Raw genomic sequence first — 24,543 nt, forward strand, 5'->3', positions numbered from 1 at the left:
CATGTTTTGGTGTTTATGCATGCCTTTGTTTTTGGGTCATTTAGATGCCATCTAAGTGGTCCTTAGGCCTTGTATTGATGCCCCAAAACTTTGTTTTTGGTTGATAAGCTCATGCCATGTTTGGTCTTACTAAGTGTAGTTCAATGCCCCATGGTTTGCTTTCAACACTTGGGCTATTTGTTGCATACTTGGCTTGATTTGTTGCTTGGTTTGGCACCATGTATTAGCATGATTTCAGAGCTTATGTTGCATGCTTTTAGTCCATGAATGCCTCTTTCAAGTGTGCTTGAATGTTGCTTGCTTTGTGCCTAAGTGTTGGGTCTTAACATGTGTATGTGTGCATGTGTGCTTAGCATCCATTTTGGGCATTAATGGCTACTGGTTTTAGGCCTATTTAGAGTTGCCTAATTCATGTTTAAGTCCATCTTTGCACCCATTTGCATTGCCATATGTATGCTTGTATGCTTGCATAAGCTTGTTACTATGCCATGTTGCATCCTTAGTTTGTATGCTTAGGTTGCATTGCATCTTGCATGCATGCCTTGTCCCTTGATTTGGGGATAGGGATTAGGACTTTGGTTTGATTTGGTTTGCATGCATTTGAAATCAAAGTTGCATACTTGGTTTTTGGGCCATCATGCATGGAAATGCGTGATTGGTGGTCCGAGAATCGAGGCACATGCCCCTTTGAGTCATTATCATGATAAGGGACATGATTGGTGCATATGTGCCTTGAATTGTGCTGCCATGCTTTGCCTTGCCCTCTGTTGCTGTCATTTGCAGATTCTGCAGGAACATTCTGCCGACCGGCAGTGTAAGGTGCCGGCCGGCAACAATTTCTCTGCCGACAGCTTCATTTTGTGCCGATGGCTACACACCAGTGCCGGTGGTGATTCCACTCAGCCGGTGGCACTCCCCAGTATCCAGGGATGCAGTCCTGAGGTTTTGACAGCCTCCAGAGGAGCAGAGGAAAGAAAACAGAGGCAGCTTGCGCATGGCGGCGCGTTTCCCGAGGCGATTTATCTGCTTTTCTTAGTTAATTTAATTTGTTAATTAAATTAATTAATTTGTAATTATTAATTAGCTTGCGTAGTTAATTAATCTGTAATATTTATTCGGTCCCTCCGAGCGAGGGCAAATCTGTAATAAGTGTGTGTGGGTGGTGTGTATGTTTTCCAACCTCGCTTCTTTCTTCCCTTTTATTTACTTGCTTACGATGGTAGATTAGGGCACGTTTAATTTAGCATGCCTTATGCTATGCATGTGTGCATCCATGCGTTTGTATTGCATGCATTAAGCTCGGTACATTACGCTAACTGCATTTGTATTTCAAATTCTAAACTGAATATGTGATAGTTGTGCATTCTCACATGCCATGTTTAGGATAGCCGAGCCTATTCTAGCAACACTTTGTATGCGATGCATTAGGCACTTAACATGGACTTGGATCATGCATGTTTGCTAACGAGTTCTTTGTTTTGGCACGAAGTACGATGTAAGTATTTCCGCTTTAGCATATCGCATGAGTGTGAATGTTGCCATGACAGCATGCTTAACATGTGGCTAGATGCTTATGTGTTATAAACTGCTTGGACGCCTGTGGGTGAAGGTTGGATTTTTTGAGTTGGAAGAACTCATTGAAATCCGTGTTTTAGCCTACTTGCGAGTAGCAAATCCAAAACATTTTCCAAAACAAACGGATATGCAATGCTTATTTCCAAATTAGGCAACCTAGTCTATACTTGTTTGCTGCGCGCATAACATAGTAATTCTAGGCTAATAATGGGTTTAAGAACACATAACGTTTTCAAAAACGGATATCACGGTTAGTAGAGGCCGGTCTTCGGACCGGGCGAAAGGGGGTGCTCATAGCTGACCTTCCCCGATCGTACCCAAGCTCCCGAGCCGAGACAACTCCGGTGATGACGGACATGTGGCCTTCGGCACCGAGTCAGGGTTTCCTAAATTCTCCCATAAAAAATATTTAGGTGGCGACTCTGTATCTGGCAAAGCAGTCCATGTTTGGCACTACTTTTTCAAAAATCTGTTTCTCAAAACGATTTGCCAGATTTGGACTCTTTGGTTCAGATTAAGAACCGTGACACAAATCGAGAGTCCGAACTGTAGCATGAGGCCCACGCGCGGGCGCGTCTACAGTTTCTGGTTACTCTGCTGGGGAGTTTAGAGAGCTTGACTCGAACTCATGATATCCTGTTTTGATTTCACTTATGTGTTTCTTTGCATTGCATGTGCATTGGTGCGCCTAGGAACACAGTGTTTGCCATCTGCCATTCCTGAACGGTTTGCCGGAGGCTTGTCTTGTCAAGGCATGCCCATAAGGCTGACCGGCTATAGGCTCTGACAGTATGGGAACACAAACCCCGGTTTACCGGGGCACCTTTTTTGACCATTCGACCTAGTGCATATTCGGATCCATAGTGACCATTCCAAGTTAGGACAGGTTGCTTACCCGATGTTAGGTTGTTTGAAAACCGCTGTGTGCGTAGTGAAACCCTAGCTCCTGACAAAATAGGACAGGGAAACCTTACCCCAACATAGGGGTGCTTTGGCTCTCACTTACTTGCTATGTGCTTTTAGAGTGTATCTCTACAGGAACGCATATACCAGTTTGCGAGTTTGAGTATCAGGCCCGAGGGCACCAGAATCAGTATTGTTGAGAATCAGTTATCAGGAATCAGTTATCCGCGGGTATCAGATTCAGTATTTTGGGAACAGAAATCTGGGAACAGTGATCAGTAGTAGGGTACAGTTGTTTGGCTACGCCCGTGTTTGATCAGTTTGGACTGAAATGCTGCCTGTTTTTCCTTTCAGTTCAGAGAGTGGCAGAGTTGATACAGAATAGCCAGTGTCTCCCCTTGCTGAGGCAGGATTTATGGCGGCACAAAATACAGAAGAAGTTGTGGTTATGACGGCTGCATTGGAGCAGGGGACCGCTCCGCAGAGTGAGGCCAGCATCAGTATGTCATACCCGCCCAGGTCGCCCGTTGTGCACCCGGTCTGGGCTCCCCAGTTATATCAGGCTCGTGAGCCCACCACCTTCGAATTGATGGGGATGATAGGGGACCTCCAGAGGTCCGTGGCCGATCTAGCCTATGGAATGTCGGCTTCACCGCCAGCGGCGTCGTATGCCGGGAATTTCGTACCACAGGAGCCCCCGCTACTGGGGCGGATTGTGATAGAGCTCAGCCAGCCGGAGGTGGCTTCCAGCTACAGCCGCGACATGCCAGCATCGACCCCGACCCTTGATCAGGCTGAGGCCAGAGGAAAAGACAAGGCAAAGGTGGATGCCGACCCTATTGAACAACTGCTGTGGGCAGTCGAGGCTCTGAAAGCCAGAGGGATGAACAAGCAACAAACATCCGCGATCATGATCAAAGCTGTGGATGATGCTTTCCCCGCTCCAATCAAAGGCAGTTCAAGCCAGGTAGAAAACCGGGATGGGCCCCGTCATGCCCAGACAATGCCTGTAGTTCCCAACCCTGCACCGGGAAAGGTTCAAAAAGCCAAGGCAGCGCCAGCCGACCCCTTCGCCAGCGCATCTGGCAAGAATCTCCAAACTTCAAAGTACCTGCCCCGAGGGCGCAGGGTCTTTCACGACCTCCACATGCCTTTGTCTAGGGCATTGCTAATATTGGCGAAGAATGGGCATCTTAAGCCTTTGGAGCCCCGGCCACTCCCGAAGAATCTCCCCGCCACTCATGATGCTACCTTGTACTGCGCGTACCACCAACAGTCCGGTCACAGTACCGATGGATGTTCCCGCCTTCGTCATGAAGTGCAGGATTTGATTGATAACAAGGTTATCCTACCACCCACCTCAGGCAAGCCCGTCACCACTCAGTTGTTGGATTTCGAGGGCTCAGATACTGCGAGTATGTGAAGTGGACCGCCTGCGGGCAACATTTGGTGTATTTTGGATGAAGCGTCTGGCGCGCATTTTTGAGCATCGGTGAAACCGAGTTTTGTAAATCCTGGCTTGGATATCGAGTCAGTCTTTTGTTTTGAGTCTGTCTCTTTGTCTTGAGTCAGTCTTTTTTGCTTAAGGGTCTGTCTGGTTGTATCGAGTCAGTCCCCGTTGTATATAATACCAGGTGATTCTGGGGTTGTTGTCCCGAACACCATTTTGTTTTGTAATTATTTGTTTTTGTTTTGAGTCTGTTTTTGCCGAGGAGCCAGTTACACCCAATCAATCCGAACGGAACAGCTGTTGCTATCCCAACTTTATGCTTTCTTTCAGCATAAGGGCCAGAGAATTTGATTGGGCTGACAGTACATCTTGCCTGCTCCCCTGCGTGCCAAACTCATTGCATTAACCTAAGTTTTCCAAAAAACAAACTTTTTTTGACCACTGCGGTGATAAAAACGAAGAGGAAGGAATTCCTCGGGTTTTGCAAAATTTTGATCGTTTTGAGAGAAAGAAAGGCGTGCTAAGCCTTCTATGAATGAAATCATGCTTGTCGGCGTGAGTACTGAGAAGGATCCTGGCCTGATCCAGATTGGTTCCACACTATCTTCGGCGCGAGCGATTTGTCGCTTTCTTAAAAACTTTCAAAAGCAAATGTTTTACGCGGCCCTGTGAAGACTTGTGTGGAATCCCTCTTGAGGTCGCGCAGCCTAGGATCGCTCTCAGCCTCAAGATTCAACCCGTTTGTTTTCCGACTTTGAACCCGTTCTGAACATTCAGAAAGTTCAACGGACAAACGCCATGAAAGGCCCGTGTGGCCAGTTTTGAAGCAGCCCTCGAGCAAGAGGCACCAAAAGCCAAATCAGAAGGAGTGGATCTCGCCGGAAGAAGCTCGTGGAGCAACCGTGATGGATTCTTTTGCAAATCAGTGCAACAGCCGTTCTCCTGGACACAGAGAGGCTTCAATTCAAAAAAACATTTGACATGGACTTGCTACACTTTTTACCCTTTGAGAGGCTCGCTGGGTCGAAAACCCAGAAGGGCGACCCAGGCAAAAGTTAGAGCAAGAGAAAAATACAGAAAAGCAAAAAATACAAAAAAAAAAACAAAAAAAAGAATGGAAAAGAAATAGAAAATGAAAAGAAGCTCGCAAGGTCGAAAACCCGCATTGGGCGCCTTGGCAAAAGTAAGAGCCAAACAAAGTGAAGGTTAAAATACCCGAGTGTACCTTAACCGGAACTACGTGAGGTTTGATTCCCATGTTTGGGATACGTAGGCAACTTCATCATGAAGTCCAGCCCCCAACGCTTTCATAGCGTCTCAGTCCATGCAATGGTTTCAATTTCATCCCCAAAGTCCAGTGGCCAACACCCTTCAAGGTGATTGTGTCCATATATGTGTTGTGACTGTCTTCGTCATCTCTGTGTCCGAGAGTTCGACCACTGCCAATGAAGACTGTCTGCGAATTGCTGCGGCACCATCCCAAACAAGGGGCAACTTTCCGTTGCCACGAGCCGCCGTGAGCCGCCATTCAAACTAGAGGCAACTTTCCGTTGCCTCCCACCCCCCTTCAAACCAGGGGCAATTTTCCATTGCCTCCGATCCGAGGTTGCGCATCTCAAAGAGTAAGTTCCGCGCTTGTTAAGCATCGACTGTTTGAAAAATAGTTTTTGAAATTTTTTTACTGAGGTTGACTATTTTCTCGAAAATTGTTCCACTTTCCAAAACTGGACCTTTGTCTTGGACCCAAAAAAGGAAAATTTTCAGTGCTTGCTGCCTGACTTGCATGCTTTTCAAATCAAAAAATCGAACAAGTACGTTAATCCGACTCTCATTTTGATCAAAATTGTTTTAGTAGAAAGCAAAAACAAAGAATGGTTAAAATGATGAACTAGGGGCACAGTTGAGCCAGGCGTTCTGTCTTTCCCCCGTCATCGACGTACTTTCCAGAAGAGCACTCTGCCCGCCAGAAGAAATGGCCGTGAGCTAACGGTATTGAGCATGAACCCACACCGTTCTATTTATCCATCAATCACCCCGGGGAGGGATGAAAAATGAGAGAATGAAGAATAGAGAGGTGTAAGTTGAGAGAAAAGTGAGGAAAAGGGTTTTGAGAAAAAAATTCGAGCTCGAGAGCCGAGTGATGTGAGAATCACCAATCAGAAAGGGTGGGAAACAATGCCTAGAGAAACTGGCTCCTCGTGGTCCGAGGTCCCCCATCTTCGCTAACGCGTCTGTATGTCGTGTCTTTGGTTTTGTTTACCTCAACCCTTGTTTTAGGTCTTTTTCGAGCGTGTCTCGTTGTGTTAGGTCGTGTACCTATATTTGAGTCCGCCCCGCTGTGTTCAGTTGTAGGCTCGATATCTCGATTTGAAAAACCCTCATTCGATTTCAAAAATCATTTATGCTCAAGAATGCTGTGCCATTCTCTACATTTGAGCGTGTTTCGACTCCAACCGGTTCCATCTTTGAGGTCCGTCCTGTCAGATTGGGCCGTTTGTTCAGAAGTTTGCCGTGTGTAGAATGAATCGAATGCTGTGTTATGGGCTGTATGCAGATTAATCCCCCAACAGAGCAAGGGCTGTGTGTCCAAGAATCAGGCAGTGGGTTGCTTGGGTTATTTTGCTGTTGGCTATTTAAGTTATCTGGTTATTACAGTGCGAGTGTTCAATTTTCTGATAACCAATCAATTTCATTTACATTGAGGTGTAACATGATGAGATGCAATGCAATGCATGAGATGTGTAAGTGTAAACACTTTTTCAGATAAAAAATCCGTTTCATTTCATTATCTTTTCAAATGTACAAGTTTTGGAAACAAAAATCTGCCTGCGGCAGTACAAGGTAATCTATCTACCAACAAAAAGAAATGTACAAGAAAAAAAGAAAAATGACAAAAATCCGCATCTCTGTCGAGCACTCCAAGGGCTGTCAGTCGGTCCTGGTCCTCTTCCTGGACGAGGGTCCAGGAGCATCATTAGCATCGTCGTCAGAGCCCGAGCTAGAACCGTCTCCGGTCTCCTCCTCCGATGACTCGGACTCCGCCTCTGCCTCCGCCTCTGACTCCTCGTCATCATCATCGTCCGGGACTGGAGCTCGCGAGCTACTCCCGACATGAGTACGCCCTCCCCTGGTACGGGGAAATATCCTGCCCCCCTCATCTCTCCCCCAAGCAGGGACAGAAGGTCCGGCTGGAGCACCTCCTGCCATGGGAATCTGGAAAGGAGGCTGAAAAAGCACACAAAAGGGAAATGCATCAGTATACTGTAGACAGTTTATCAGTGCAGAATGCAATGCCGAGTATAGTGTATGAATGCCGTGAGCAGTCTATCAGTGCAGAATGCAGTGTGTGAGTACAGTGTGAGAATGCCGTGAGCAGTTTATCAGTACAGAGTATGGTGCAGAATGCAGTGTATGCAGTGTGTCAGATACTGTGAGATCAGTGGATCAGGTGTCATGCCGTGCATCAGATTATGTGAAGCAGTATATGAATGGTTTGAGGCCAGTGTCAGAAGGACATACCGGTATGCTGTAGAGGGCTAGAAGATCAAAAGTCCGCTGAAGCATCCCCATCATCGAGGCATTCATCGCCAACGACTAACGGGTGTACCCAGAAGAAGCCTGCAAAAGTATCAGATGCATCAATATTCTGTGGAATATCAAATAGACTGAAAATGAAATGACTATACAAAAATGCAGTAATACATACCGGAGGTAAGTCGGGGACATCGATGAACTCGTGACCAGCCGGTGGAGGGGCGAAGGGGATCTGATAGGTCGACCCACCCTGCCCCTGGAAAGTCAGGCCAGCGGGCAGGGCAGGCCAGCCAGCTCCCCGTCCTCCCTGCACTCCGCCCCTACCACGGACTCGGGCCCTCCTCGCAGCCCCTACTCCAACCCCCGCTCCGGCCCCAGCCGCCGATGCCACAGACTTGGCCCCCTCTGCTCGACGGCCGTGCAGGGGGCGCATCAGATATGTCTGCACATACTCCCGGTAGTCACCGGTGCCCCGGAAGCGGGCCTCCTCCCAGCCGATGGAGTAATCATCCAGCTGCTCAGTGGTGAGCCCCTCGGTCTCCCTCATATCTGCAGGAGAGGGAATCGGGACTATCTGCTCAGGTAACCCAAGGGTCTGGCGTAGAAAACGCTCCCCCAGGTACCAAGCCCGACAGACCGGGCCCTCAAGCAAAATCCGGAAACGCGAGGTCTCCTCCGCACCAGGAATCGACCCCGCATCGCCGCCGGCATAGGAGCCCATGGCCGCCAAGTGATCTGAAAATGACAGACAGTTTGTTATCTACTGTTTTGAAAATATACAGTGGAAAAGCGAAGCTTAAATGAACTGTAAGTAAAACATACCTCGGCAGGGGTAATGGTATCGAAGTATCAGCAGAAGAAGCCGAATGTCTCCCGTGGTCGCCGGGTGCATCTCCCGTCGAAGCGACTCGAAAAGGGGACGGCCAGGGGAGTCTCCACAACTGGCACGGGGGCAAGCCTAGGAAAGTAGGCGTAAACCCACAACTGCAAAACAGATGTCAGTATGACCATCAGTTGAAGCAGAATGCAGAATAAAGCAGAAAAGGCAGAGCCGTGTGTTGTGCAGTGTATTGTGTGCAGTGTACAGTGTGAGCAGTGTACAGTCAGTGTAAAGCAGAATGTGTGTGTGCCGTGTGTACAGTATACAGCAAGTGTAAAACAGACTACAGTGTGTGCAGTGTACAGAGTACAGAAAGTACGAGACAGAAATGAAAAAAGCGGAGAAGAAATGTACCTCCCAAGCCCGCCAGTAGCCCCCGAGTAGCTGGCCGCTGCCGCGCGAAGCCGAGCTCATATATCCATAAAGGGTGGCCAGAGCAGCGCCGCCCCAGTCATAGTGAAGAATGTCCCGAACGTCCACCAGTGCGCTGAGAAGACAGAGAGGCACGGTGTTCGCCCGATCGGCGAAAATGGTAGTCCCGAACAGGAACATGAGGAAGCCGCGAGCATACCTCTCCACGTCCTCTGGGGCCATCTCCGCCTCCTCCTCCAACACGGGCTGGACTCGAAACTGGACCTCGAACCAGGAGTATCGAACGAAACCTGGGCGAGCTAGGGGTGGCGCCTCCCCCAGTAGATGGACCTGAGCTGCGGTCCACTCATCCATCGCGATGTCAAATGGGATCGGATCACCCCCCACCCCGATGCCTGTGAGCATCGAGAAATCATGAGGGGTCATCGTCATATCCCCTGCAGCAGAGAAATGAAAAGAATCGGTGGTGTCCCACCATCTCTCCGCCAGAGCAGCAAGGAGAGGTCTGCAAGTGGAGAGCCTAGAGAGTCCTCGGCAGAAGGCGCCGAAACCCGCTCGATCCATGATACGTTGGACCGCGCTAGGAAGCTCATCATACCACTCCCGAGCACCAGTATTCCCATACCCGCGAATGGTATGGGAACCCTCCTGTAAACAGAAAATAACAATTGCAAGACAACATTCAAAATGCAGTTTTGAAAGAACAGATATAGCATGTATGCAAGTTTGTCAGATTCAGGCAAATACCGGGTGCCGGTGTGCTTACGGTGAAATAATACGTGTGATGTGTCAGCGTGTTTGGGTGTTTCAAAGCAGATATAGCATGCGTACAGGTTTGACAGATTCAGACGAATACTGGGTGCCAGTGTGTATGCAGTGAAATACAGTGAGTGCAGTGTGTTTGAGTGATTCGGGGCTAGTGCAGTGTGTGTGCATGTGTCAGTCTCGAGCAGATGTCAGTTGTATGCATGTTTACAGTCAACTACAGTCTACAGCATATCAGTTTTCAGCAGTTAAAGAATGCAACTAACTATGACAGTTTTGTATCCTACATTGCGGAAAGTAAAGCAGAAGAAAAAGGGTTACCTCGGAAGTGCCGAATGAAAGGTGGGAGGTAGGCTCACGCAGTAGTAGCTCAGGAGCTACATGCCTCTCGAAGCTCCGGAACTGACGCAGGCCGTCGGGGGGCAGAACATGGATCGCCGGCTGGTAGGTCGCCGGGTCGAACGGGCGCTCGCTCAGTGGTAGGAGCTCGACCCCGGAATCCATCTCATGGTCCGGGGGAGTCCCGCCACGTGGAATATCGTCCGCCATATCAGAAATGATGAGAAAATGGCCGGAAAAGGAAAACTGGGCCGGAATGCGAAGAGTCAACTGAAAAGTCAACTCCCAAGAGGGTTGGAAATGGCCGGGAAGGCCGGAATGTGAAAAGGCACAGGAATGAAGAGGAAAGTGGGGGGGACAAACCCCGAAAAGGCGAGAACGCCAAACGAGGCACCGAAACAAAAATGTGATCGGCTGAAAATGTCCGAAACGCGAAGGAAGTCGCGAATCCGACGACGAAACGGGCGTAGAACGCGAAGAAACGGGCAAAAAGGGAGAGAGAAACGCTCTAGAGAGAGAGAGCAAGAGATTTCGGCGGAGGAGGAATGAGAAAATAGGGTTTAAAACCCTATTTTAAAACACCCAAGGTGAAAAGTCGAAACTGCCCCGAACCAGCAACTGTTTGCCGGTCGGCAATGTTTTGTGCCGGCCGGCACTTTTTTGTGCCGATGGACTTACTTTGATGCCGGCGGCCAGCCGGTGGCCTCCCCTCCCGGCCGGTGATGTTCCCACAGCCTTGTTTAGGCCATGTGAGAAGTCTTTGGTCTTCATAGCTCAAGAAAGTGCAAGAAAGTGCATTCCCGACGCTCAACCGGCCTCCGTTCTGACTTCGGACTGCATCTGCCGTGCGTAGCACTTCAACCCATGCAAGGTGTATCCTTTTCGTATCCTTTTGGCTTTTGCAAGGTCCGAAAGCTGCCCCATGTATATCGCATTTCAAAACGGCGCACTGTTTTGTGCATTTCAAACCGTCGCACTGTTTTGTGCATTTCAAATCGTCGCACTGTTTTGTGCATTTCAAACCGTCGCACTGTTTTGTGCATTTCAAACTATCGCACTGTTTTGTGCATTTCAAACCGTCGCACTGTTTTGTGCATTTCAAACAATCGCACTGTTTTGTGCATTTCAAATCATCGCACTGTTTTGTGCATTGTATTTCAATCGCGCTGTTTTGCGCATCACACTGTTTTGTGCATTGTATTTCACTCGCGCTGTTTTGCGCATCGCACTGTTTTGTGCACCTCAATTGCATCTTGCATGCATCCATTCGCGCTATCTTGCGCATCTCGCTTGTACTTGTTAGTACATTGCATTGTTTTGAACACAAAACCGGCTTCGCGTAGCGTATAAGTCCAACTTTCAAAACCGGCTTCGCATAGCGTATAAGTCCGACTTTCAAAATCGGCTTCGCGTAGCGTATAAGTCCAACTTTCAAAACCGGCTTCGCGTAGCGTATAAGTCCAACTTTCAAAACCGGCTTCCCGTAGCGCATAAGTCCAACTTTCAAAACCGGCTTCGCGTAGCATATAAGTCCAACTTTCAAAACCGGCTTCGCGTAGCGTATAAGTCCAACTTTCAAAACCGACTTCGCGTAGCGTATAAGTCCAACTTTCAAAACCGATTTCGCGTAGCGTATAAGTCCAACTTTCAAAACCGGCTTCGCGTAGCGTATAAGTCCAACTTTCAAAACCAGCTTCGCGTAGCGTATAAGTCCAATTGTCAAAATCTTCTCGCATATCATTTTTGCATCTTATGAGGCACACGTGTCTCATTTGTTTCATTTTGCATTCCGTGTGGCATGTGTGTCACACTTACATTTTGCGCCTGGTCTGGCGAGACCTTAAACACGCTCGGTCTGGCGAGACCTTAAACACGCTTGGTCTGGCGAGACCTTAAACACGCCCGGTCTGGCGAGACCTTAAACACGCTCGGTCTGGCGAGACCTTAAACACGCTTGGTCTGGCGAGACCTTAAACACGTACGGTCTAGGAGACCTTAAATCCTTGGAAGGTGCAAGACCTTTAATGCATTGGTGTGCACACTATTGCTTTGTACATATCTTAAGCCGCGTATTGTCGCGCATTCCATGCAACATGCATTACTTGCATCATGTGCATCTCAAAAAAACAATCAATCATAATGCATTGTCATGCATTTCCATTGTAGCTTGCATGCATCCATTGCATTTTTCCCAGTAGTCGCATTGCATTGTCATGCATATTTGTAAATATCCGTTCCATTGCATATTTGTACATATTGCATTGTAGTTTGCATGCATTCATTGCATCACCGTCCGCCTATGGCTTGCGCCTTTCCAGGTTGAGCTTGGTCTGGTATGTGCCCTTACTTTTCATGTTAAAACACAGTTCTGCATGTGTATCGCGCCGATTCCACGCTGATATGTTGGTTGAGGGTTGCGGCACCTTTTCTGTGTTACACATGGCTTGTATGTGTACATGCCTTTCCTAGGCAAAATTTGGTTTAGCTTGCGTGCCATATCCATTGTATCCATATCCACTCCATTGCATATTTGTACATATTGCATTGTAGCCTGCATGCATTCATTGCATCACCTTCCATCTATGGCTTGCGCCTTTCCAGGTTGAGCTTGGTCTGGTATGTGCCCTTACTCTTCATGTTAAAACACAGTTCTGCATGTGTATCGCGCCAATTCCACGCTGATATGTTGGTTGAGGGTTGCGGCACCTTTTCTGTGTTACACATGACCTGTATGCGTACATACCTTTCCTAGGCAAGATTTGGTTTGGCCTGCGTGCCATATCCATCGCCATCTTCCTAGCATATCCATATGTATTACATTGTAGTGTAATTTTTGCATCCGACATTAGGATCGTAGTCCTTTCTCCAGCGGGTCGTTTCCCTACTTATGTCAATTCCACCCAATACTTGTTCTTGCGTCTGTCTACAATGCTCATAGTTCAGTTGACCGTTCTATGGTAGACAGACTTGTTATCTCCATCAATCTATTTGACATAGGTGTGGTTTCGAACCGCTCGTGATTGGATCACGATTCAAATGCTTTGCATGTAGCTTGCATTGTTTCAATTACATTGCATCTTCATTTGTATTATTTATACATTGTTTTGTATATATTGCATATCGTTTGCATCCATTTTGCATTATCATGCATGTTGCTAACAATATTGTACCTGTTAAGTTTGTTTTCTTTTCAGGCACGATATTGTATGTACGGTTCATTTGAGGCTGGTGTAACCAGACGAGCCGCACAGGTATTGTATCTCCGAGTGAGACGTATTGAGAATTCCATAATTCTCTTACATCCTTTCTGCATTGTAGTGTAGTTTGGTATGCTAGCTTAAAACTGTCGCATGTTTGCTTCATTACAGCTTTATTTGCATGATCATAAGTTATGTCTGCTCTGGGCATTGTCTTGCATTTTGCCCCCGCCTTCGGGCGCATATCTTGTTTGTCTTGCATGTTTGTCTAAGTCTTCGGCCTTGTCAAAAATGGGTCGTCTCTGGGCTTTGACATTCACTCCTGTCATTGTTATGACTTTCGAGTTCTGTCAAAGAGGGGCAACTGTAGACACCCCATTTTTGACCGTCCTCAAGACTTGGACGTCACCGTTTGAACACTCGGTGATCATCCATGTTTGTGTTCGTTTGGAGTTCCCGGAGGCCTCGGCTCGCGTGCCTTGCCTCAGGATCTCCGAACTCGACCGCTTAGTGTCTGGTTTTGCACCAAACACTTGTGTTTTGCCTTGGAAGGGCAGGGTAGGGCTTGTAGACCATCCCCACCCACCACCGGCAGTGGCTAGAGGCCACCGGCTGGTGTTTGCTGCCACCGGCAATTTTTATTGCTGGCTGGCACTTTTTTTGGCCAAGATGGCATTTTTGGCTGGCCGGTTACTGTGCAGTTGCTTTTTGAGATATTTTTAGGCAGCTGTATTGCAGTAACTTTCCCTCCATACACGTGTATGGAGGGATGGCCCTCTAGTTTGGCTTAACTTGTAGGTTTTGCAAGTTTGGTTGCATATATAGAGAGAGGCTCTCTCTTGTTAAAAAAGGTTAGAGATTTTAGACATTAGAGGGAGAGAAAAATACAGACCAAGCTCTGGTTTTAGGGTTAGGATTAGATACACATCCTATCTCTCTCTTTTTTCCCTCTTGTGTGTGTAAAATAGTGTTTAGTTCATACTATTGCACACAAACACCTAGTGTTTCACCTTCCTTTGGCTCTTGAGGTTCTAAGGGACTGGTTTTGAAGTTTTGGCATTGGATCCAAGCTAAAGGAGGCCATTGGAGCACCATTTGTGAAGAGGTCTACAAGGGTGAGAACCTAGTCTTATTTTTCCCCATTTTTGCATTGATTTTCTACTTGTCTTAGAGCTGTTTTTGTGCTTATTGTATAACATAAAAAAGTTCTATTTTTAGGCCCTCTTTATTGTTTATTAAGAGTGTTTTGTTGTTTGAGGGTAGTTGACCACCCTTAGGCCTTGAAAGGCCTCATTTTAGGCCATTTTGTGCTAGCTCCGGGATTTTGGTGTTGGGGTCTCTTCACCACTGAAATCTTGAGGGATTTCAGTGGTGAAGATGATGCCTTGAAGTCCCAAGAAGGAGAGGGCCACCCCCTCTCCTTGTTGTCCTTGAAAAGAGCATGTTTTGGCCTCTTGAGAGAGCATTATGCTTGAGTGTGTGTTGAGCATGTTTAGGCTGTTTTTCATGCTTATATATCCATAATATAACATGATTTTAAATTGGTTTTGGTACTCCATGCATGCTTAGCATAGTTGCCTTGTAATGCCTTGTTTATGCCTTAGCATGTCGTAGGTTGTTAGCCTTTGTTGGAGCATGTTTTAGGCTTGGTCTTGTGAAGATTATGTGCTTATCTTGACATGTTTTAGGTCTGTCCATAAGTTTTTGGGTTGATTTTGGCATGTTTGATATAGCTCCTTTGTATTTAGGCTTGTTGGCCTTGAGCATGTGCATGTATAGCATGGCACCTTTGCATTGTTTTGGTGATTTGGGACCACCCTACATGCTATTTCAGTCCCATTTTCATGCTTGCTTGATTGCCTTGCATGCCTCTTCGATGCTTTGTAAGCATGTGTTGCATGCTCCATGTTTTGGTGTTTATGCATGCCTTTGTTTTTGGGTCATTTAGATGCCATCTAAGTGGTCCTTAGGCCTTGTATTGATGCCCCAAAACTTTGTTTTTGGTTGATACGCTCATGCCATGTTTGGTCTTACTAAGTGTAGTTCAATGCCCCATTGGTTTGCTTTCAACACTTGGGCTATTTGTTGCATACTTGGCTTGATTTGTTGCTTGGTTTGGCACCATGTATTAGCATGATTTCAGAGCTTATGTTGCATGCTTTTAGTCCATGAATGCCTCTTTCAAGTGTGCTTGAATGTTGCTTGCTTTGTGCCTAAGTGTTGGGTCTTAACATGTGTATGTGTGCATGTGTGCTTAGCATCCATTTTGGGCATTAATGGCTACTGTTTTAGGCCTATTTAGAGTTGCCTAATTCATGTTTAAGTCCATCTTTGCACCCATTTGCATTGCCATATGTATGCTTGTATGCTTGCATAAGCTTGTTACTATGCCATGTTGCATCCTTAGTTTGTATGCTTAGGTTGCATTGCATCTTGCATGCATGCCTTGTCCCTTGATTTGGTGATAGGGATTAGGACTTTGGTTTGATTTGGTTTGCATGCATTTGAAATCAAAGTTGCATACTTGGTTTTTGGGCCATCATGCATGGAAATACGTGATTGGTGGTCTGAGAATCGAGGCACATGCCCCTTTGAGTCATTATCATGATAAGGGACATGATTGGTGCATATGTGCCTTGAATTGTGCTGCTATGCTTTGCCTTGCCCTCTGTTGCTGTCATTTGCAGATTCTGCAGGAACATTCTGCCGACCGGCAGTGTAAGGTGCCGGCCGGCAACAATTTCTCTGCCGACAGCTTCATTTTGTGCCGATGGCTACACACCAGTGCTGGTGGTGATTCCACTCAGCCGGTGGCACTCCCCAGTATCCAGGGATGCAGTCCTGAGGTTTTGACAGCCTCCAGAGGAGCAGAGGAAAGAAAACAAAGGCAGCTTGCGCATGGCGGCGCGTTTCCCGAGGCGGTTTATCTGCTTTTCTTAGTTAATTTAATTTGTTAATTAAATTAATTAATTTGTAATTATTAATTAGCTTGCGTAGTTAATTAATCTGTAATATTTATTCGGTCCCTCCGAGCGAGGGCAAATCTGTAATAAGTGTGTGTGGGTGGTGTGTATGTCTTCCAACCTCACTTCTTTCTTCCCTTTTATTTACCTGCTTACGATGGTAGATTAGGGCACGTTTAATTTAGCATGCCTTATGCTATGCATGTGTGCATCCATGCATTTGTATTGCATGCATTAGGCTCGGTACATTACGCTAACTGCATTTGTATTTCAAATTCTAAACTGAATATGTGATAGTTGTGCATTCTCACATGCCATGTTTAGGATAGCCGAGCCTATTCTAGCAACACTTTGTATGCGATGCATTAGGCACTTAACATGGACTTGGATCATGCATGTTTGCTAACGAGTTCTTTGTTTTGGCACGGAGTACGATGTAAGTATTTCCGCTTTAGCATATCGCATGAGTGTGAATGTTGCCATGACAGCATGCTTAACATGTGGCTAGATGCTTATGTGTTATAAACTGCTTGGACGCCTGTGGGTGAAGGTTGGATTGTTTGAGTTGGAAGAACTCATTGAAATCCGTGTTTTAGCCTACTTGCGAGTAGCAAATCCAAAACATTTTCCAAAACAAACGGATATGCAATGCTTATTTCCAAATTAGGCAACCTAGTCTATACTTGTTTGCTGCGCGCATAACATAGTAATTCTAGGCTAATAATGGGTTTAAGAACACATAACGTTTTCAAAAACGGATATCACGGTTAGTAGAGGCCGGTCTTCGGACCAGGCAAAAGGGGGTGCTCATAGCTGACCTTCCCCGATCGTACCCAAGCTCCCGAGCCGAGACAACTCCGGTGATGACGGACATGTGGCCTTCGGCACCGAGTCAGGGTTTCCTAAATTCTCCCATAAAAAATATTTAGGTGGCGACTCTGTATCTGGCAAAGCAGTCCATGTTTGGCACTACTTTTTCAAAAATCTGTTTCTCAAAACGATTTTCCAGATTTGGACTCTTTGGTTCAGATTAAGAACCGTGACACAAATCGAGAGTCCGAACTGTAGCATGAGGCCCACGCGCGGGCGCGTCTACATAACTCTTTTTTATTTTTCCCTGGTTTTCCTTGTCCAGGTCTAAACCTTGGTCGGATGCTTGAAGACAAATTTCTGAAACAGCAAGAAGCTTGTTTTAGTTCGGAGCCTTATATAAGTGAAGTTGTGCACATACATCAAGCAAGCAAGGGCTTTGGTTTTTTAGCAAGGTGACCTTACTTCCAATTAATATCTCTGTTATTCACTGAACTATTTTGCTAATAGTTGCCCTCGGAGTCATAGCTCTTGCTTTTCTGTCCAGTTCTCATTTGGCTGATCTTCCATTCAATGGGCCACAATTGAGAAATCACTATTGCATTTTTTTTAACCAGGTCTTGGAAGATGTCTTTTTTTTTTTTTCATTTGGAATACCTAGAATTGGAAGTCCCTTTATATATACATATATATATATATATATATATCTTGCCCTTCCCGGACTGTGCTTTAGCTTACTTTTAACATGGTGGAAATGTGACTCTGGATGCAATGATGGCTTTTGGGATGTTAACTTCAATAAGGCAATTCAGCTATTCAAACAGGTATTGTCACTTGGTTGCACTACTAAAAAAAATACTTTTTGCGACCGCTATAAATCGTCGCAAATAATAAAAAACAGTCGCAAAAGACTTTTTGCGACGGCCCATGCGACGGCAAATGGGGGTCGCGAATATGGGGGTGGCAAATACTTTTTGCGACGGCAAAGCAACGGTCGCAAATTATTTGCGACCACCTAAACTACTTATGGCGACCCCTATTTTGCCGTCGCAAAAAACAAAGAAAAATACTAACATGATCTTTGGCGACCATCTTGTTACCGTCACAAAAAATTAAAAATAAAAATAAAAATAAATAAATAAATAAACAAATTGTGAAACATTAAAGCCCTTTTACCTATCCAGCTGTTTATCAAACAAATTAGACAAATCAAACCCACAGCTAACCTTTAGATATTCTTCCTATTTTCTTCAAATATTAAAGCTTGAACAAAATAAAAACAAAAAATGTCACAATTAAACAATTACTTTTAATATGTGAAACTTTTTTTCATCATATTCCAGTTGGGGTAATATCTGTCAAAACACTTCCAATTACTACTAATAGAACTTATAAAAGGCGTGTCAATGAAGCACAAGCATTTCAAAGCCCAAATGATGAACTAAAGGTTTAAGATCTAACACGAGGCCTTTAAAGGACTGGGAACATCATTGTGAGAAGACATAAAAATGCAATCAAGTAAAGACAACCAAACATGCAGAACTAAGCTTCTTATGGAGCTCATCCAATTCCGATTGATAGCATGAGAAACCACATGTTTTAACAGCATTAAAATCCAAAAGCAAAAATAAAGGTGAATAACCAGTAGCAACAATAATTCTTTGTTCTCACATGATAAAAAAATCTTATTCCAATCTCTAATCAGAGTAAGAGGGGAAGGGGAATGGAGGCAGGATAAGACAAATCATTGCTTACTTCTAATATCCATACTACCCTTGTTTTTTACCGGTCATACCTGCAACCACCTGCAAAGATGCAATCCGAATAATCAAATTAGTTAAAATTACCCGTGCACAAAATTCTTCCATCAGGTACATATATATTTGAAGTAGTACATAAAATGCCCGTAACGTAAAAAATCACTTTCGAAATGTTGAAATGCATAAAGAAAAACCTTAGGGGTAAAGTACATGGTTTTTATAGGGGAAGAATCCTAGTAATTTTTCTAGGCAAGACATCAAAAAGGAGCCCAAAACTCCAGTTATCAAGGTCTAGAGAAAGCAGCTGGGAAGCACTAGGGTCTACAAAAGGCAGCTATTGGAAGATGCCTAGTGATTACAATAACATCCTAATCTCATCATACCAGCACCAAATATAATATAAGGCCCACCATTTGATAAGTCATACAGTTAATTAAATTACTAAGAAACATCATATGGAAGGGCTGGAATACTGGCATTGCAAAGTCAGTAATGCACTGGACATTCCTATATAGATTAGTTGTACTACGTCCTGACATGACTTGCCCCCTTTGCCTTTCTAGTTAGCTAGGAATTCCAATACAGGAGGCTGTTTAAGAAGGATTGAGGTATATGTTGCTGGTTTCTTCTGAACATGGATGTGATCATACCTTTCTTTAGGACGATATTCTTTTATGACCTTATTCCTTTATGGAGATTGAGTTCTAGATTTCTATCCAGGTTGAAATTCTAAATCTTCCTGTTGAACTTCTGAATCTTCCTACTTTGCCTTACCCTTTCCTTTGGCCATCCTTACTACTTGTCTTTTTTAGTATGCAGACTTAAATATTTATAGTTTTTCTACTTCATGAAGGCTATACAAATTGACCATAAGAAAAACACGGGAAGAAAAAAAAGAGTGCATCGAAAGAAAAAATTCATCCAGAATCATCCTCTATATATGAAAACTCCTTTGACTAAGGAAGTATACAACCATGTGACCCCCAAAATCTAGCAAAATAAAAGGCCTGACTGAAGGCACAAATGTATTATTAGGTGATCCAACTCCTGAAAATCAGATTTGCATAAATCACTTGCATACAGAACTATAAAACAATGACACGGTAATTTTAACACCGATATGCTCATGTCTCTAGGACCAATCCAGAAATAATAAGTAGAGAGAGAGAGAAAGAGAGAGAGAGAGAGAGAGAGAGAGAGAGAGAGATTAACAGAAAGCCAGACAACAAGATCAATATTGATGAGATAAACTACCAAACTAAAAGTCAAACTGAGATTGTGATAACATGTACAGGAACAAGCTGTTTTTAAAAGGAAAATTGAACAAGTTGAAATTTGCTTACATTGTCAAACTTAGATGGAATATGTGAGTTTTGACCCATAAACCAAACCTACACAGAAACAAAACATAGATTAACATGAAAATGATGATAAAATGATTAAGAATAATATAGGAAAATAAGCATATAACCCCCATTGTTTGTGAACTATTAAAGTGCACCATCAGGCCTGTCAACAATTTTAGTGAAAAGCCTAAAATATCCCTGTACATAAGTAACCTCACTGTGCAAACCACGAACATTTTTGTAATTTTTTTGGGAGGCAAAATTCACTTTAGCCCCTTGTGCTTTACTCCATGAGTAGTTGTCCTGGCAGGAGGGGGGGGGAGGGGGGGGGTTAAACCACACATGGACTAAACCACAAGGGGTAAAGTTAAGTTTGCTCAATAATATATGCGTATGTAAAAAGGTTCGAGGAACACAAATTGTAAAGAAAAAAAGTGAGAAACATAGCTAATAGCTATGACAGAATTTTGCTAATAACAATGGACGGATGGTGGATTCATGCAACACTAACAGAGAATTTTTCTCACTAGATGACATTGCTTAGATCCACACGTTAATATTGAAGCCAATTGCCAAATGACATGATATTAGTATCAGTTTTACGTTTAAACCAAAGATAAAACTTTTTTTTTTTTCCTTATTTTTATTTTTTGGAAGTTGAACATATACCAGTGAAGAAAGGGCTTGCATCCCAGCTGCACGAAGATTCGTTGCTCCCTCCTCTTCCCCTACTTCTTGAGCTAGTCGACAGAGTTTTGGAATATATCCTTCTACATTAAAAATGCAAGTCCCATCTGTCTGCAAAATACAGTAGATACGTAAGTCCAAAGTTTTCTGTAGGCTGCAAAATCTACAAGACAAAACATTTCAAAATTATGCTGAATTTCTCTAATTGAAGGATAAAGAATAACAAAACAAAGTATAGATACTCAATAGCACCAACCAGATTAGTTACAAAGTCAAAAAGTGTCTGGCATCCCATAATTCGCATATCATCCTGTTGAGTTTGATCCAGCAGAATGTGAATGATGCTTAGTAAACTACTTGCAAAGAGAGGCCTGTCATATAGTCACAGATTATAATGCAGATACATAAGTATATCCCACAGAAGAGGAGTAGAAGGTATACATCAAATCATGATATCCATTAGTCATAGCCCTGTTTGGTGTCGTAACATGCTGAACATAATTAGACATGTCAGTGCAGCTTGAAGAGCGGAGTTAGGACATCAAGTATTACTAAATAATGTAAGAGCTGAACCTTTTGCCTTTTTATATGTAATAGAGGTAAAAGGAAACTGTGACAATCTGGACTTAAAAACATCATAATTCATATAGATACAAACAATTGCCACTCTTCCCGTGGACATAACTTTAGCATTGCTATATATATATATATATATATAATACTCTATTGATGAAATTATGAACAGCAAGAAGCAATGTTCTGTTCCTCTGCAGGCTACTAACTTTCCCTTTTTGTTTTGCCTGTTCTTTTGTTTTCTTTACTTATTTCATTTGTAGTAAAAATATTTGTGTCTGCAACTGTTCCAGCACAATGATGCATATTCTGCCACTAAAGCTGAAGGAGAGGCGCTGGTCATCAAGTCAAATGGTAGTAATGGGCTTCTAACATGCTGCATATGTCCTAGCAGCATTTTCTGTCCTGGTGATAAATTGCTTGTTCCATCATTGGTATCTGCTGTGAGGGCAGGGAAATCGAAGGTAACCAAGTTTTTTGTCCATTTAATTTCTCATGTTGTGACTGCCTTACATATTGGTTTTATAATGTTCTAGAAATTCATGTGTTTCATTCAATATCAAGTTGGTGGATAGCTAGGTTCTTAATCATTTGAAGCCATATAATTAATAAATGACATAATGTACCTGTTCTTTCGCGTAGGGAATGAAAAATTGAGTATTTGTGCTGCATACATTCTCTCTTTCTGTAAAACACTAAACCAATTACTAACTGAAAACATTTGTATTTCATATGTTTTTGTGATCTTACTTTTCAATTTTTATTGGTATTGTCCTTTGTACACTCTTGAATTCTAACATTTATTTTGCCAGTAGTTTGGTAGTCGCACCACCTCCAAAGGAGAGGTGCATAATTATGTGTGCACAGATATCTAACTTACAAAGAAAAAAAAGGAAAGAAAAGAAAAGAATTTAACATTCGTTTTTTTTGTTTTTATTTAAAATGAGCAGTTTCTCATTGGTAATGGCAAGAACATGTACGATTTCACTTATGTTGAAAACGTGGCACATGCCCACATATGTGCTGAACGAGCTCTTGCATCGTAGGCGACAGTTGCAGAGAGAACTGCAGGGGAGGTCATATTTAAATTCATTTTTTAAGTTCTGCAACAATTATTTAGTTACTGAACCGAATTTTAGCTGTGCCAATGTCAATCCCCAAAACCCCCCAAGTTATGTTTTCAAACAAGATTTCGAAGTTACAGTCGCATTTTGAAAACACGACTTCGTAAAATAGAACATAGATTTGAAATATAAGTTTTAAACTGCTTGGATTTGAAAATTTTCTCTTAAAAATGTTAGGTAAAAAACACTAAGGAGCATAGTTTATCTTGAAATCTTAGAGCAGCCATGAACTTTGAAAGTTTTCATCAAACTTGGACTTGAAAACTAACATTAGTGCCCCATGGCTTATCTCATAAGCACGCTTCTAAGTGAGAACGCCTATCCTAACAATGCTTGCTCACAAAACTAATTTAATCACAATCAATCAATCCAATCATGCTAAAACTAATTTAAAATCCTACAACTCAGTTATAGATAGTGAGAAAACACGCATCGATTAGTTTGAAATGAAGGCATTGAGGTCGTTGTCTAACCTTAAATCAATGAAATAACTGTCAACATTAAGTCTCTCAGAAGTCCTTATACGCTAGCTGAGTTAGGTTTGGGCTTGACCTGTAATGACAGAAACGAGAGTTAAAAAAATATTAGATCTAGAATTTTTTCTTTCCTAAATAGAACATGTCTGATTGATATTCAAAGCACATGTAGCAGCCATGAAATGAACAGCATATTCAACAATTTTGCAGAGAGAAGTAATTTGAACAATTCAAGCGATGAAGTGTTTCCAGTAAGGAGCTTCCAAATTACTGTCAACAAGTCCGGCGGAGGACCGTTAACTGAGTCAAAGAAAGGATGTGAAGACCTTTTTCCATCACAAATTTTCCATCAACTTTCTTACCCAAAAGTAAAACCCCAATAACAGAGTGATCATTTTCAATAATCAATTGCACCATCAACAATTATCATAGATAAAACAATTACTTTCTCTTAATAATTATGTGAAGAACATAAACTGAAAGTATCTATAAAAAGCTTGAAGATCTACACCTTCCTTTAAAAGCTCATATGCCTAATATCAACAAGCAGTACAGAAAATGATGGATCATAATTTTCTCATAAAATGAAGGTCTTTTCGAACACTCCATTAAAGATCACTTTGACTACAGAAGTATGATTAAATCCATCAAATAAAACTATCAAACATGTGAACAAAGTCAAATGAACAAAGGAGAGCCTTGAAGCACCTTGTTTTCTGGTACCTTCATCAACAACAGCATGTCTAGGAGTCCTTTTTTTTTTTAAAAAAAAGGTCTTTATTTAGTAATGCTCAGAACTGGTAAACATTTCAGAAATAGGCGTTCATAGTACCAACACTAAGCAATATATTAGCAACATTCCGTCTGGAGGTGATACTGTTGTAATTTACACACTGTTGTAATTGAACAACACATATCGGTGATACATTACATGGATATATATATATATATAGAGAGAGAGAGGGAGTACGAAGAGCAGAGAGGAGAGCAAGATTACAGAGAGAGACAGACAGTTGAATCGATTAATGTTTCAATTTACACATTACAAATTAATCGATGAAGATACGTCAAACATTACAAAGAGTAAGATTCGAGCGATGAAGATGAATCGATGAAGATGTGCCAAACATTACAGAGAGGGACAAAGAGAAGTGTTTAGGCTTACCGATTATGAATCTCGATTATGGATCGATCGAAATCTTCATCAACAGCAGATTGAAATCTTCAAATCTTCATCAACAATCGATCAAAATTTTCAAATCTTCTTCAAAGTGAGAGTCTAGTGAGAGAGACAGTGAGATTTGAGCGAGAGAGTCGAGCGAGAGACATATTTTGAGAGAGAGAGAGTTCAGATTTGGGAAATAAGGGGAAAAGAGGGGGACGGGTCAAGTTTTTTAATGATTTGGGGGTTTTTTATTTTTTTATTTTTAAGAACACGGTTGGGGCAATTAAAAAGAGATTTTTTGCGACCGCAAAACAAACGGTCGCAAAAAGATAGACGCAGAAAGTCAGATTTCTAGTAGTGTTGATACTTCTAGCCCATTTACCATTTTACACTTATTTTAAATTAATTTTAAAATTGGGGTCTTTTTCAACTTACTTCCCAAACTCCGTGAAAGCGTTTTACTAAACAATGCTTTCTATTTCAAATTTCTTTGTTCTGAAGTTAGTAGAAGCCCATTAAAAGTTGAAGTATGGAGAAAGCGTGACAGCTAACAAAACGTTGTTACTAAAAACGTTTCCTAAAAATGCTTTTATCAAAATGATGTTACTAAACACCCTTTCATGT

The 24,543-nt window shown here is 43.2% G+C and overlaps 1 long non-coding RNA gene across 2 annotated transcripts in view; it reads right to left on the bottom strand.

Moving 5' to 3' along the window:
• LOC145794975 (uncharacterized) overlaps positions 1-24,309 on the bottom strand; it is a 120,817-nt gene extending 96,508 nt beyond the window's left edge. Inside the window, exons 1-2 of one of the 2 annotated variants that reach the window (XR_014335008.1) lie at positions 23,920-24,309; positions 22,752-22,830 (exon numbers count right to left, since the gene is read on the bottom strand). This is a non-coding gene — a long non-coding RNA (uncharacterized LOC145794975). Of the gene's footprint in view, positions 1-22,627; positions 22,831-23,919 lie in introns of those variants that run through there. The other variant, XR_014335007.1, reaches the window with a different exon arrangement.
• Between the last annotated feature and the right edge of the window lie 234 nt (positions 24,310-24,543).

Source organism: Camellia sinensis, chromosome 7, assembly GCF_055761805.1.
Source record: "Camellia sinensis isolate YWXY chromosome 7, ASM5576180v1, whole genome shotgun sequence".
Taxonomy (NCBI): Eukaryota; Viridiplantae; Streptophyta; class Magnoliopsida; order Ericales; family Theaceae; genus Camellia; species Camellia sinensis.